Source organism: Arachis hypogaea, chromosome 3 (assembly GCF_003086295.3).
Source record: "Arachis hypogaea cultivar Tifrunner chromosome 3, arahy.Tifrunner.gnm2.J5K5, whole genome shotgun sequence".
Lineage (NCBI taxonomy): Eukaryota > Viridiplantae > Streptophyta > Magnoliopsida > Fabales > Fabaceae > Arachis > Arachis hypogaea.
Genome location: NC_092038.1, coordinates 125,866,950 through 125,880,885, shown reverse-complemented (window position 1 = coordinate 125,880,885; position 13,936 = coordinate 125,866,950).

Below are 13,936 nucleotides of genomic sequence, written 5' to 3'. Positions count from 1 at the left end.
AAGAAGAAGCGCAAGACTTTAGAGTCTGGCTCTTCTTTTGATGGTGGGGTTAAGGCGGATGCTCTTGCATTCATCCGAAAGAACATCTATCCTCATATAAGTATGGATGATGTTTCTGTTCGAAACCATCTCACCACTCTGGCTGAGGAGAGTTTTAGGGCGGCGGGTGTTTGTGGCAAGCTTTTGGATATTTTTGAGAAGACTCCTCTCAGCTCTTTGGGGTTGACCTCGAAGGTTGAGGAGCTGGAGGGGAGGCTTCTTTCTTACCAGGAGCATGAGAGGGAGTTGAAGGAGGAGGTCGCCAAGCTGAGGGCGGAGAGAGATAGCCTTCGGGAGAAGGAGAGCAAGTTGCGGGCCCAATGCAACATGGAGGCGAGTTTAAGGAAGACAGCACAGGAGAGTTATCAGAGTTTATTTCAAGATCTTGTGTCTGTGAAGAAGGATTTGCTGAACTCTCGAAATGCGTATGCCGAGTTGGAGGACTCTATCGCTGATGGTGCCAAGGAGTCTTGGAGGATTTTCCTGGAGCAAGTCAGAGTTATTGCTCCCGACTTGGATCTTTCTCCTTTACATCCTGACAAAGTTGTTATTGATGGTGCTATTGTGGATCCTCCTGCCCCCCTAATTGTTTCTGAGTCAGAATTGAAGACTCGGGGGCAGAGGATTATTGAGTCCCCTCCTCGTTCCAAGGACACTTCGAGTTCTTCAGTTGTTCCTCCGACTTCCTTTTCTGTGGATGCCTCTCTTCCCGGTCCTGGTGGCGCTCCTCCTGATTTTGGTAGTGGTGATTCGTCTACTCCTCTGCAGAAATAACTTTTTATGGCTATATGGGAGCTCGGCCTGTGAGTCCCCCCTTTTTTAAACTCTTTATATGTTGTTTGGTGGTGTTTGGACAATTTCTTTTGGCCTTTTAAGGCCGTAAACAAAATATTTTAGAAAGTGCCCTTTTTAAATAAGGGTTTTTAAATTAACAAAATAAATACCCTTTTCTGGATAGGGGTTTAAGTTACCTTATGCGTGTATGCTTTTCTGATTTTGATTTTTCAAAGTCCCCTTGATCTTTTTCCGAAAACCTTTCCCATTGGCTTGTCTGTTTTTCCGAGCCTTTTTGTTTAAGGACTTTTAGACAGCCTTTAAACTTTTTCCTAGGTTTTTCAATCTCTTTTTTGTTATTCCTTATGCCCAACTATGTTTTATTGAGTTTTTATGACTTAGGTTATTTTTGCGATGCGTTTTTCTTCTGCTCAGTTCTTCACTCCGACTTTTGAGTCGAAGGGTTTTCGAGCTTTTCTGCTCGGAGTTTTGTTTCGACTTACGAGTCGAGTTGTTTCCGAGTTGTTTACGATCGGCTTATATAACCTCTTTACACCGACTTGTACCTCGTCGTTTTATCCTGACGACCATCTAGGTCAGTTCATGGGATTTTCACGTTTTGTCGAGCTTAAGTCGGCGCGTTTCGTAGAAAGACTTAGAAAATAGAAGGGAGCTTATAAGAGATATTATAGATGAAAAAAAAAGATCTTTATTAATTGGGGAGGTACCTTCTTGCTACTAAGGGTTTTTAATAGCCTACTTTCCCTTAGCCTCTACTATGATGCCTCGTTAAAAACCCTTCTCCAGAAAAAACCCTTTAATTTTTGGAAAAAAATCATGAAGTTGGGAAAAGAGTACATCAGGGAGTAGAGTTCGCTTTTAACTGTAGTACCTTTTCATATTACAAGCATGCCACGACCTTGGGAACTCAGTGTCGTTCAGGTCGGTTACTTTATAATAACCTTTTCCTAAAACTTCATTGACTTTGTATGGTCCCTTCCAATTTGCGGTGAGCTTTCCTTCTCCTGATTTGTTGACTCCAATGTCGTTTCTGATTAAGACCAAGTCATCCGGGGCAAATGTTCTTCGAATGACTTTTTTGTTGTACCTTGTAGTCATCCTTTGTTTCAATGCTGCTTCTCTTATCTGGGCATCTTCTTGGACTTCGGGGAGCAAATCGAGCTCCTCTTTGTGCCCCCGTATGTTTCCGACCTCGTCATGGAGAATTACCCTTGGGCTTTGCTCATTGATTTCTATCGGTATCATGGCTTCTACGCCATAAACTAGTCGGAAGGGTGTTTCTCCCGTGGCGGATTGGGGGGTTGTCCTGTAAGCCCATAGCACTTGAGGGAGCTCTTCAGCCCAAGCTCCTTTTGCTTCTTGCAATCTCTTCTTTAGCCCTACCAGTATGACTTTGTTGGCTGCCTCGGCTTACCCATTGGCTTGTGGGTGCTCCACCGAGGTGAACTGATGTTTGATTTTCATACTGGCTACTAAGCTTCTGAAGGTAGCAACGGTGAATTGGGTTCCATTATCTGTAGTGATGGAATAAGGTATCCCATATCTTGTGATGATATTTTTGTAGAGGAACCTCCGACTTCTTTGAGCGGTGATGGTGGCCAATGGTTCTGCTTCTATCCACTTTGTGAAATAATCTATTCCCACGATCAGGTATTTGACTTGTCCTGGCGCTTGGGGAAAAGGACCTAACAAATCCATTCCCCATTTTGCAAAAGGCCATGGAGAAGTGATACTGATGAGCTCTTCTGGTGGAGCCACGTGGAAATTTGCATGCATCTGACATGGTTGACACTTTTTCACAAATTCTGTGGCATCTTTCTGCAAGGTCGGCCAGTAGAATCCAGCTCGAATTACTTTTCTGGCTAGTGACCTTGCTCCGAGATGGTTTCCGCAGATCCCACTATGTACTTCCTCCAATACCTCGGGGGTTCTTGAGGTCGGTACACACTTTAACAATGGTGTCGATATCCCCCTTCTGTAGAGGATATTTCTCACCAAGGTGTAGTGTTGTGCTTCCCTTCGGATCTTTTTAGCTTCTTTCTCCTCTTTAGGGAGGATGTCGAATTTCATGTATTCGACTAAGGGGTTCATCCATCCGAGGTTTAAACCGACTACCTCAAGTACTTCTTGTTTGTCTTCTATTTTTGCTACTGAGGGTTCCTGGAGGGTTTCTTGAATCAGGCTTCTGTTATTCCCTCCTGGTTTGGTACTTGCAAACTTGGACAGGGCGTCTGCTCTGCTGTTTAAATCCCGAGTTATGTGTTTAACCTCGGTTTCTGCAAAATGCCCAAGGTGCTCTAGAGTTTTGTCCAAGTACCTCTTCATGTTTGGGTCCTTTGCCTGATACTCTCCACTTATCTGGGAGGTCACCACCTGTGAGTCGTTGTATATCATCACCTTTGTAGCACCTACTTCTTCTGCCAATTTCAATCCGGCAATTAAGGCTTCATATTCTGCCTGATTATTTGAAGCTGGAAATTCAAATTTTAGGGAAACCTCTATCTGGGTTCCTCTTTCATCTACCAATATTATGCCTGCGCCGCTTCCTGTTTTATTGGAGGATCCGTCTACATAGAGTTCCCATGTAGTCGGTTTTTCCTCCTGATCCCCTGCGTATTCTGCAACGAAGTCGGCGAGGCACTGGGCTTTAATTGCTGTCCGAGTTTTGATATCTTAAGTTGAACTCGGAGAGCTCTATTGCCCATTGAACCATTCTCCCTGCAACATCCGTCTTTTGGAGGATTTGCTTCATGGGTTGGTTCGTACGGACTCTTATTGTGTGAGCTTGAAAGTAAGGTCGTAGCCTTCGTGAAGCTATTACTAAAGAGTAGGCAAACTTCTCTAGTTTATGGTACCTTAGCTCAGGGCCCTGTAGAACTTTACTGATGAAATAAACTGGATGTTGTTTGACCTCGTCTTCTTTTATTAGGGCTGATGAAACAGCTTTGTCCGCTACGGATAAGTACATGACGAGGTCTTTTCCAGATGCTGGTCGAGTCAGAATAGGAGGTTGGCTTAAAAACTTTTTGAACTCTTGGAACGCCTCCTCGCATTCTGGAGTCCATTCAAACTGACATCCCTTTCTCAATAAGGAGAACAGAGGAAGGGATTTTAGTGCCGATCCTGCCAAAAATCTGGAGAGGGCTGCAAGTCGGCCATTGAGCTGCTGGACTTCTCTCACACAAGTCGGACTTTTCATTTCTAGGATGGCTCTACACTTATCGGGATTAGCTTCGATCCCTCTTTGTGTTAGCATAAACCCTAGAAACTTCCCTGCCTCCACCGCGAAGGCGCACTTTGCGGGATTTAGTCTCATCCCGTGCAACCTTATGGTGTCAAAGACTTGTGAGAGGTCTGACAAGAGGTCAACTTCCTTCTTGATTTTTACCAGTATGTCGTCGACGTATACTTCCATTAGGGTCCCCAGGTGAGGGGAAAACACTTTATTCATCAACCTTTGATATATGGCTCCTGCATTCTTCAATCCGAATGGCATGACCACGTAGCAGAAATTAGCTCTGGGTGTGATGAATGATGTTTTTTCCTGGTCTGGCTCATACATCGGGATTTGATTATATCCCGAGTAGGCGTCCATAAATGATAAGTACTGGTACCCCGAGCTGGAGTCCACTAGGGTATCAATACTTGGTAGGGGATAAGGGTCCTTGGGACATGCCTTATTTAAGTCGGTATAGTCGACACACATTCTCCATTTGCCATTCTATTTTTTGACTAGCACTACATTGGCTAGCCATGTTGGGTACTTGACTTCTCTGATGAAGCCAGCTTCCAGGAGCGCCTGCACTTGCTCTTCTACTATTAGGGCTCGTTCTTGACCGAGCTTGCGTCTTCTTTGTTGTACAGGTCGGGATCCTGGATAAACCGAGAGCTTGTGGGACATGAGTTCCGGGTCTATCCCTGGCATGTCAGAGGCCTTCTAGGCGAAGAGGTCGGAATTATCTCTTAGGAGCTCGGTCAATTTTTGTTTAGGGTTTCCCCCAGGTTGGCTCCTATATGAGTATTTATCCCTTCCTCTTTACCGACCTGTATCTCCTCGATTTTTCCTCCCGGTTGTGGTCGCAGCTCTTCTCTGGCCCTTGCGCCACCGAGCTCTATTGTGTGAACTTCTCTGCCCCTTCCTCTCAGATTTAGGCTTTCATTGTAGCATTTCCTCGCCAATTTTTGGTCTCCCCTTACCGTCGCTATTCCCGCTAAGGTCGGGAATTTCATGCAGAGGTGGGGAGTGGTGATGTGCGGAAAATGATCCGACACAAAACTCACCGGCAAGTATACCGGGTCGCATCAAGTAGTAATAACTCACTTAGAGTGAGGTCGATCCCACGGGGATTGATGGATCAAGCAACTTTAGTAGATGATTAGTTTAGTCAAGCTAACATTGAGTGAATTGTGTGAAGAGTGACCAACAGAATGTAAATTGCAGCGAAATATAAATGGCAGAAAGTAAATGACAATAAACGTAAAGGGCAAGAAATGTAAATTGGCAAAATCTTAAATGACAAGAAAAGTAAATTGCAGTAAATGTAAAGGGGCTGGGTGCTGGAAATTAAAGAAAGCAATGGATCCAAGGTAAGAAAAGTAAATTCATATTTGCAGCAAGCTCAAAGATAAAGTGCAGAGGAACAAGAAGATTTAAATTGCATGAAATTAAATTGAAAGCACTGATAACAGAAAGCAATGGAAACCAAAAATCAAACGCACACTCAATGTAAATTGAATTTTAACTTGCAGCAAAAGGAAATTGTAGCAGAGAAGATTCAGAAATTCAACTTCATAAACCAAATTGACAATTGCAGAAAAAGTAAAAGTGTTTCCAAGAGAATTCTCTATTCTACCCTACTCCTATTGCTCTAACAGAGCCAGCCTCACTCATGGAATGAAACTAATGCCTTTATATAGGCTTTTACAAAAATGAAAATGAAAAATGAAAACTAAACAAATTACAATTAAAATAAATTCCTAAGCTAATTGATCCTTGTGCCTTTGAGTGATGATAATGGGTTTAGCTTGCTTTGGGTTTGGCCTTTTGGTTTTGAGAAGAAATCTGCATGCGAATTAGACTCTGGAGTATTCACGTTTGAGTCAACATTTGAGGTCAAACGTTGACTCAAACGTCTTCATGTAATGGCATCATGCAGAGCGGGCTTTGCTGTCACTGGCGTTTGACCTCACGTTTGAGGTCAAACGTTGGTGCAGGCGTGGGGTTCAAGCCTTGGAACGCTTCTTTGTCTTCTTGTCAATGTTGCCAATTTCATGCCCACTATAAACTATTATATATGGTTGGAAAGCTCTAAATGTCAGCTTTCCAACGCAACTGGAAGCACATCAATTGGACATCTACAACTCAATTTATGCTCCTTTGAAGGGGACAGGGTCGCTGGCTTTGGTGTGCAACGTTTGAGGCGACGTTTGCCTCAAACGTGGTCAAAAACGCCAGATTCTGGAGGCTCAAAAGCATTGTCCACCCCATACTATTATATATTGATGGAAAGCCCTGAATATCTACTTTCCAATTCCGTTGAGAGCACATCATTTGGAGCTCCACAGCTCGAGTTATACTCCGTCGAAGGTGCAGAGGTCAGCTGGCCTTACTGCAGGTTGACACCATGTTCGTTTATGTACTTTCGGGGCAGTTTTCTCCCTCAATTTTAGTGTCCATTATGCAGTGCCATACATTCTTGGAAAGCTCTTGATTCCTACTTTCCATTGCTTTTTGAATCACCTCATTTGGAGCTCTGTAGTTCAAGTTATTCTTGTTGGAAGTATACCCCTTCAGGCTGTGAGGCGCCAACGTTTGACCTCAAGTTTGAGGCAAACGTTGGCGCAAACGTTGGCCTCTTCCCCTGCTTCATTCTCAGCCAACATTTGCCTCAACGTTTGAGGCAAACGTTGGCGACATCCAGGGGTGTTCTTCAGCTACTTCTCACGTTTGAGTTAACGTTTGAGGCAAACGTTAGCTCAAATGTGAATCCCTCTTTTCAAGCCCATTCTTGCAACCTTCTTCCAAGCTTTATTCCTCCTATCATCAATCAACAATTGTATCAAAGCTATGCCATAATCATGAGAGTTATTCTTCTTCTTGATATATAAGCAATTATTGCACAAAAACTCATGAAAATGCATCAATTCATTCATGGTTGATTGAATCTAAGGAAACATGAATTTCTACCCAAATGGCTTACTTGTAACTCAAGAAAGTGCATAAAACCTATAAAAAAAAACAAAGAAAAAGCATAGAAAAACATGACATGATGACATGTCATCACAACACCAAACTTAAACCTTGCTTGTCCCCAAGCAAGAAAAGAATCATGCAATAAAGATTGACAAACCAAGGTGAGAAGAATAGCAACTCAATGTTCATGGTAAGCTAGTTTTCTAAGCAAGCTACAATCACAAAAGAAATGTAGATGATTGATGCTTCTATCTAGCTCAATTTATGAAATCTTTTTCTTATAATTCTTCCTTGAAACAAGCTTTTGATTGATTTTTTTTTTAGCTTCTCCTTTTGGGTGCTTTGCCCCATGAGTTAATAACAAAGCTACGACTTCTAAATGCTTTGTTTTCAAGTATTACCACTTGATACATAAGCACCACAAGCATTTAATTAGAGGACTTCATTAAGCTCATTTTTTTTTCTTTTCTTGACTCTCTAATCATTGATGCTCAGAACCTTGAGCTTTGAGGGAGTGCTTTTGCACTTTGAGCCTAGCCTTGACTTCTAAGTGTTTTGTTTTCAAGCATTTGGCTTGATACATAAACACCACAAGCACTTAACATATTGTCATTGGTACTCAGAGCCTTCAGCTTTCTCATTTTTTCCCTTTTTCTTTTCTTGCCTTATTTTGCATTTGCTTCTTCAAGGTTTTCATGATTTCAAAAGATTTCACAAAAATGCACTAGATGAAAACTTCAATTAAATAAAATCCAATGCAATTGAGTAACAATTAATCATACTAGCTTCCCAATACTTATATGCACATGCTAAACTCTTCTTTAATGACCCTGTTTGTTTATGATCATGATGCTTTTTTGCTTTTGAATTCACAAAACTCAAGTTGGTAATCATAATGGCGCAGCACCATGTTGCAATTTAGAAATCAAACTATGCCTTTTCATACACACATGCATACAGAGAAGGTAAAGACAAATCATGCAGTTTATAGTGCTTGAAACAAATGAGAGGAAAAGGAACTTTACAACCTTGTAGTTCATCTTCTCTATTGTTGTCATTTTCCTCCCATTCTCCTCCTTCCCATACCAACTCAAAATACTTGCTCATCCTCAAGCAACTATTAGAACCGTGGCTATGGGGCTAAGATGGATTATGAATGTCTTACACAATGAAATGTTAGTAACACATGTGTTTCAAGCAAGCAGAATTAAAGATATGAGGGCACAGAGAAACAGAGACATTATTTTTGCAAATATAAGTTGGTGTGCATGATACATTGCATAAAAGTATAAGTGGCACACCAAACTTAGTGTGACACTTTCTCTTGGAATTGATGCAAGTATCCAGTAAAGATTGGAAGCAAATTTTTGTTGCATAGCAACACCAAACTTAGAATGCAACCATATGTCAATTTATTGAAATTTAAACTAAACAGACAGAGAAAATGAACTAGGCAAAGAAATAAAATGTTACCCAAGGTTGGGTTGCCTCCCAACAAGCGCTCTTTTAGTGTCATTAGCTTGACATGTTGTTATTCACTTTCTTCCTCTTCTTCCAGTTGGTTAAGAGGAATGACCTCAAGGGGGGAGAAGATTCAGCTATTGCCCCCTTTCTTGGTTTCCTCTCAGCAAGCTTCCTTTTGCAAATGGCTTGATTGATCTTGCTTGCTGGATCAGGGACAGGGTTGGTGCTCTTGCTAGTTGCCGTCACCCTTTTGGATTCAAGTCTTGGTTGCTGTGTGATTGTTGGAGTTTTGTATTCATCCAGAGCCTTTTGAATTGGTGGCTCCATGAGCTTTTCCTCTATGTACTTCTCTGCTTCACTTGAGTTTGGAATTCTTTGGTTATCTTTCTCACTTTCTTGCTCTTCCACTTCCTCCCTTGCACTCAACATTTGACTTAATAGCTTTTTCATTGAGGAGGTTTGTTGATCTTCCCAACATTTCTTCATCTCCTCTTCATATCTTTCAATCATGGATTCAATTGTTGAGCCGTTTTGTTTCAAGGAGGTTTGAGATAGTTGTGAGTTTTCATGTTCCCTTGTCATCTCAAGTGGCTTATGTGAATATGCAAGTTTAGGTTCAAATGTTTCCACCACCTCTTTTTTCTTCACTAAAAATCCACTTGACTCAGTAGCCTCTTCCTCTTGTTTTTCCTCCTTCTTTGTTGCACTCACCAATTGAGCTAGCTGCACTTCCATGTTTTTGAGAGAGTTTTCTTGTTCTTTCCAAACTTTCGTTGTCTTCTCCTCATATCTTTTGAGCATGGACTCAAGCTTTGAGAACCTTGAGTGGTTCATGGAAGTTTGTGTGGGTGGTGAGTTTTGAAAGGGGCTTTCTGTTGAAGCATGGTCAAGTGATGATATCTTTGGATGAATATCATATGGAGCATTAGAATTCCCTTCCCAGCCACCATTAGAATCATGACTTGCATCATTTTGTGGTGGAAGAAAATATCCCATATGGTTTTCTTGCTCATCTTGTGTTTCTGAAGCAAATCTCCATGGATTGGAGTGCTTAGAATTTGTATTTTCTTGGTGAAATTCCCAGCCACCATTAGAGATTGGTGATGGTGGGTAATATTCCGTAAAACTTGTTTGATCATACGATGAGTTGAACTCCATTTGAATTTTGGAAAACACAACACCAAGAAAAATTGAAATTGCTCATATCAGAGATGAGAATTTCTTAGTGAGGCAAAAACTCAAACACCTTGGTTTCACTTTAAAACAGAGAAAAAAAACAAATAAAATGCTTGATCTAGACTTCTCACCCACTTAATCATTGTTGATCTAATCAATCCCCGGCAACGGCGCCAAAAACTTGATGTGCGGAAAACGATCCGACACAAAACTCACCGGCAAGTATACCGGGTCGCATCAAGTAGTAATAACTCACTTAGAGTGAGGTCGATCCCACAGGGATTGATGGATCAAGTAACTTTAGTGGATGATTAGTTTAGTCAAGCTAACATTGAGTGAATTGTGTGAAGAGTGACCAACAGAATGTAAATTGTAGCGAAATATAAATGGCAGAAAGTAAATGACAATAAACGTAAAGGGCAAGAAATGTAAATTGGCAAAATCTTAAATGACAAGAAAAGTAAATTGCAGTAAATGTAAAGGGGCTGGGTGCTGGAAATTAAAGAAAGCAATGGATCCAAGGTAAGAAAAGTAAATTCATATTTGCAGCAAGCTCAAAGATAAAGTGCAGAGGAACAAGAAGATTTAAATTGCATGAAATTAAATTGAAAGCACTGATAACAGAAAGCAATGGAAACCAAAAATCAAACGCACACTCAATGTAAATTGAATTTTAACTTGCAGCAAAAGGAAATTGTAGCAGAGAAGATTCAGAAATTCAACTTCATAAACCAAATTGACAATTGCAGAAAAAGTAAAAGTGTTTCCAAGAGAATTCTCTATTTTACCCTACTCCTATTGCTCTAACAGAGCCAGCCTCACTCATGGAATGAAACTAATGCCTTTATATAGGCTTTTATAAAAATGAAAATAAAAAATGAAAACTAAACAAATTACAATTAAAATAAATTCCTAAGCTAATTGATCCTTGTGCCTTTGAGTGATGATAATGGGCTTAGCTTGCTTTGGGTTTGGCCTTTTGGTTTTGAGAAGAAATCTGCATGCGAATTAGACTCTGGAGTATTCATGTTTGAGTCAACGTTTGGGGTCAAACGTTGACTCAAATGTCTTCATGTAATGGCATCATGCAGAGCGGGCTTTGCTGTCACTGGCGTTTGACCTCACGTTTGAGGTCAAACGTTGGTGCAGGCGTGGGGTTCAAGCCTTGGAACGCTTCTTTGTCTTCTTGTTAATATTGCCAATTTCATGCCTACTATAAATTATTATATATGGTTGGAAATCTCTGAATGTCAGCTTTCCAACGCAACTGGAAGCACATCAATTGGACATCTACAACTCAAGTTATGCTCCTTTGAAGGGGACAGGGTCGCTGGCTTTGGTGTGCAACGTTTGAGGCGACGTTTGCCTCAAACGTGGTCGAAAACGCCAGATTCTGGAGGCTCAAAAGCATTGTCCACCCCATACTATTATATAATGATGGAAAGCCCTGAATATCTACTTTCCAATGCCGTTGGGAGCGCATCATTTGGAGCTCCACAGCTCGAGTTATACTCCGTCGAAGGTGCAGAGGTCAGCTGGCCTTACTGCAGGTTGACACCATGTTCGTTTATGCACTTTCGGGGCAGTTTTCTCCCTCAATTTTAGTGTCCACCATGCAGTGCCATATATGCTTAGAAAGCTCTTGATTCCTACTTTCCATTGCTTTTTTAATCACCTCATTTGGAGCTCTGTAGCTCAAGTTATTCTTGTTTGAAGTATACCCCTTCAGGCTATGAGGCGCCAACGTTTGACCTCAAGTTTGAGGCAAACGTTGGCCTCTTCCTCTACTTCATTCTCAGCCAACGTTTGCCTCAACGTTTGAGGCAAACATTGGCGCAAACGTTGGTGACATCCAGGGGTGTTCTTCAGCTACTTCTCACGTTTGAGGCAAACGTTAGCTCAAACGTGAATCCCTCTTTTTAAGCCCATTCTTGCAACCTTCTTCCAAGCTTTATTCCTCCTATCATCAATCAAAAATTGTATCAAAGCTATGCCATAATCATGAGAGTTATTCTTCTTCTTGATATATAAGCAATTATTGCACAAAAACTCATGAAAATGCATCAATTCATTCATGGTTGATTGAATCTAAGGAAACATGAATTTCTACCCAAATGGCTTACTTGTAACTCAAGAAAGTGCATAAAACCTATAAAAAAACAAAGAAAAAGCATAGAAAAACATGACATGATGACATGTGATCAAGTGGATACCACTGCTCCGAGCCGATTAAGGGTAGCTCTGCCGATTAAAGCATTATATGCTGACCCCACATCAATGACTATGAAGTTTATACTCAGAGTCTTTGATTTTTCCCCTTTTCCAAAAGTTGTGTGAAGGGGCAAAAATTCTAGTGGTTTTATTGGCGTGTCCCCTAATCCGTATAGGGTGTCGGGGTAGGCTCTTAATTCTTTCTCATCTAACCCTAGCTTGTCAAAAGCGGGCTTAAAAAGAATGTCTGCCGAGCTTCCTTGGTCTACTAGGGTTCTGTGGAGATGGGCATTTGCTAGGATCATAGTTATTACTACTGGATCATCGTGTCTAGGGATTATTCCTTGCCCATCTTCTTTTGTGAATGAAATGGTAGGGAGGTCGGGTGACTCTTCCCCGACCTGGTAGACTCTTTTGAGATGTCTTTTGCGAGAGGATTTGGTAAGTCCCCCTCCCGCAAACCCTCCTGAGATCATATGGATATGTCTCTCTGGTGTCTGCGGTGGTGGGTCTCTTCTATCCATATCGTCTCGCTTTCTCTTTCCATGACCGTCCGACCTTTCTATGAGATATCTATCAAGCCGACCTTCTCTAGCCAGCTTTTCTATCACATTTTTAAGATCGTAACAGTCGTTTGTGGAGTGACCATATATTTTATGGTACTCGCAGTAATCGCTGCGGCTCCCCCCTTTTTTATTTTTAATGGGTCTAGGGGGTGGCAATCTCTCAGTGTTCAAATCTCTCTGTATACATCCACTATAGAAACTTTCAGAGGAGTATAAGAGTGATATTTTCTTGGCCTTTCGAGACCGAGCTCTTCCTTTTTCTTGGTTTTCCTTTCCCTCTCTTTTGTTGAGGGAGGGGGCCCAGGTCGCCAACTCAGGTCTCTTAATTTGGCGTTTTCCTCCATATTGATGTACTTTTCAGCTCTTTCCTGTACATCACTTAGAGAAACGGGGTGTCTTTTAGATATGGACTGCGAGAAGGGACCTTCTCTGAGTCCATTGACTAATCCCATTATGACTGCCTCTGTGGGCAGGTCTTGAATCTCCAAACATGCTTTGTTGAACCTTTCTATATAGGCTCGTAAGGATTCTCTGACCTCCTGTTTTATTCCCAGGAGGCTCGGTGCATGTTTCACTTTGTCCTTCTGGATTGAGAACCTCATCAAAAACTTCCTTGAGAGGTCTTCAAAACTAGTAACCGACCTCGGAGGGAGGCTATCAAACCACTTCATCGCTGCTTTCGATAGAGTGGTCGGGAAGGCTTTGCATCGCGTAGCGTCGGAAGCATCGGCTAGGTACATCCGACTTTTAAAGTTACTCAGGTGATGCTTTGGATCCGTGGTTCCTTCGTAGAGGTCCATATCAGGGCTTTTGAAGTTCCTCGAAACTTTTGCTCTCATTATGTCCTCGCTGAAAGGATCCTCCCCACCTAAGGGCGGCTCTTCTTGTTCGTCACGGGAGTTGCGATTTTTGAGGGAGGATTCCAATTTTAAGAGTTTTCTTTCTAACTCTTTTCGTCGTTCCATCTCCTCTTTTAGGCTCTTTTCAGTTTCCTTTTTCCGCTCCCGCTCTTGTTCTAACTGTTCCAGGCGGCTGTGGACTAATCCCATGAGTTCAGTTACATGGGATGGTCCTTCTTTTTCTGACTCGCGCCCTTCTGAGGAATTTACCTTCGGGTTCTTTACTCCGGAGGTGCCTTCTCTGTGCTGATTATCAATTTCCTGGTGGAGGGTGAGGTCCACATCGTTATTGCCTGTGTCCAGATTCTCTTGCTCAGAGTCTGTCTCCACATGACCTTCTTCGTGGGATCTGTCCGCCATCGGTGAATGATCTCTCGGGTCCCCGGCAACGGCGCCAATGTTACGATGGGTAACCGGAGATTGATGGGCTGAATGACGTTGGTTGGTCTAAATGTGTGAAGGAGGAGGATTCCGAATGAGTATGCAACTCGGGAGACTCCGTCCAACTTGTTTGTACGAGGAGATGTGGGTGGTACCTGCAAAGACACTCTGATGCCTAAGTTAGCAAGGGTGTGAGCAGGTCTAGAGAGTAT